Consider the following 2,942-nt stretch of genomic DNA (forward strand, 5'->3'; position numbering starts at 1 on the left):
CTAACATCGGCTCTGTTTTTTGTACACTTGATGGGCAGACTTTCAGATCAGTTTTTTAAATATTTAAATACAATTCTGGTATAGTCTCAACATTCCCTTTATATACCTGTCTTAACCTCCTGTCTTTGTTTCTTACTCCTTTCCACATATACACACACAGCCCTTTACTTTTACAAAGCATAATAAAGATTGTCATGAAATTAGGAACTCTTCCTTCTCTCACATATTCTATCATTTGCTGCTACAATGAAATGTTTGACTATCAATGCCTATTAGTTCTAATACATGGAGAGAATTGAATAGCGGCCATACTGTAGACAGGAAATACAATTCAACTGTGGAATTTCTACACCTCTCTGATTTACAGCTTGCTAATTAAATTGCTATAATTAGTTTATTGTTTGACTTGATTAGACCTTAGAAAACAACTTAACACGTTTTTTGCATGATGAGAGAATTGTGTGTAATCAGTGATATGATGATAGTTCCTGAATGTACAGACAGAAGTAATCCTGAATACTTTTTAATTTAAAAACTTTAAATAGTCCCTGCTTTAGGGGAATATGATAATGTATACTATGACAAATGTGCTTTATTCTTCTAACACAGTAAGATCTGGATTTTTTTCCTGAAATGAAGTGCAGTTCCTGTGTTAGTTTAGTGATAGTTTCATTTCTAGTCAATTATTTGTATCTTAATTTTTTGTCAATACCAAAAGAATTCATTATATGAACAGACTTTTAAAATAATTTCTGTATATTGTATATATGAAATGGCTTTTATTGAACAGCTTATCTTCCACTTGCAAGTTTATGAAAATACCAATATGTCAAAATAAATAAAAAGTGGGAGAATTCTTTGCTGTTAGAAGAATGTGCTTTTTATTTTGAATGACTTTTTTTTAATGGGATCCAGTCAGAGTACTTCTAAACTATATAGTATTCCGAGTGAAACTTATTAGCTCATTATACCTCTGATTTATAAACAAAATAGTGCTTTTGTCTGCTTTCTGAATTTAGAATGTCAAAGTATTCTTACTGGTTTAAATCCACTTTGGGGAATTTAGCTGATACATATGTGTATACGTATGTTTATGCACATAGACTTCTGTTCTTGGTGTTCTCATTTTGAGTTCTGAGAAAGTATGCACATACTCTTTTATATTTGTAGAAATAGCTGCTATATAGTGAAGAAAAGGTAGGATCTTTAACAACTGATTTGCTTTGTTGTTTTCTACAAACTTTCCTGAAACTTAAATCACAGGCAAACTCTCATTTCCGGTTTCAGGAAGTACGTAAGTATTTCAGAGGAGTAAGACCTGAAAAATGACAATGCGCAGTAGAATTTTAGGTAGTCAGATAAAACAGCTTTCGTGTCTTGAGTTCCTCATTGACATGGTATTGAACTGTATTAAAAAAATGAATATAATTCAAGTTAGATTTTCCTTTGGAGAAAGTTAACTGTCAGTGTTCAGTTCTAGCCAGGGTAGATTTTATTTTCAACTTTGTAATCAGTATCAGTTCTGCTTAATTCTTTTGGTATCTTTTTTGTGTATTCATTTTTCAGTCTGAAATCGAGCAGTGATGCTCTTTAAAATCTGAGACATAGGGGCGCCTGGGTGGCTCAGTTGGTTAAACGACTGCCTTCGGCTCAGGTCATGATCCTGGAGTCCCGGGATCGAGTCCCGCATCGAGCTCCCTGCTCGGCGAGGAGCCTGCTTCTCCCTCTAACCCTCCCCCCTCTCATGTACTCTCTCTCTCTCTCATTCTCGCTCTCTCAAATAAATAAATAAATCTTTAAAAAAAATAAAATAAAATAAAATCTGAGACATATAATGGTATGAAAGATGGTTAAATATGAACAACTTTAAATTGAATATTGAAGGAAAGTGCCATTTTCCCCTAGGCGTTCATAATTTTTCCCCTTTTAAGTTCCATACAGTAAACACATTATAAGAAACTATAGTAGTATGACAATTTTCTACCTGTGGATTTTATTTTCTTGCTACCCAGTTGTCTTAGCACCATGTTCTATTAGCCAAGTGTTCTGGATACCATGAGAGGTTCTTGGACTATATTGTGGCAAACTAGTTGTTTTATGATGGAAATGATAAGAAGAACTACCATTTCTTCAAAACCTATTATTTGTTCTTGCCCATCATTGTGCTCGGTCTTTATAATCTAATCCTCAAAACAACCACACAAAGCAAATATTCTTACTAATACTTTGTAGGGAGGAAAAAGCTCTTGGCCAAGTTATTCAGTCTCAGTCTCTCATAAATGCTAAATGACAGGATTCAAATCCAGACCAACCAAATATTATGCTTTTTAAGATACAGAAAATTCTCTCATTTTATAAGTTGCACCTTACAAATAAACTTTATTTGGATTATTGATAAACATTGCTTGTAGGAATAATATTTTTCAAGTGTTTAGTTTGAGTTTTTATTTCTTGTTTTAAACTGAAAACTTGGGAATAATTTTATTTTGTTTGAGGTTAACATGCCATTTAGGGAAAATCTCAAAAGCACAGTAATCAGATTAGTGGCTATAGAAATCTAAATACATGTGATTTGGTTGCATTCGGCAAGTTTTTTTCTAAGCGTGTTGTTTCAAACTCAGGACATAAGTTTTTCATAGAACTAATACTATGAACTAAGAACTAAGCTAGTCTATAAAAATGTAACATGTACCTAAACCAGTGTTTTTCCAGTGTGTTCCATGAAACCCTCATCTCACGGTATGTTCCATGGAAAGGAATCCAGGAGCAAATAAGCTCTGCACATAGTACATACTTTATTCCCCTACTTTCTTGGAGATTTAAAGTAATGTTGATTATCATATTAAAGAGTCTGAGATATCCTGCATAAACAACCTGTTTTTAAACTACCATTTTCAAATATATTTCACTATAACTTCCTTCCCTCAAGTAACATAGCAAAT

The sequence above is a fragment of the Neomonachus schauinslandi genome, chromosome 1, assembly GCF_002201575.2.
Source record: "Neomonachus schauinslandi chromosome 1, ASM220157v2, whole genome shotgun sequence".
NCBI classification, from domain to species: Eukaryota; Metazoa; Chordata; class Mammalia; order Carnivora; family Phocidae; genus Neomonachus; species Neomonachus schauinslandi.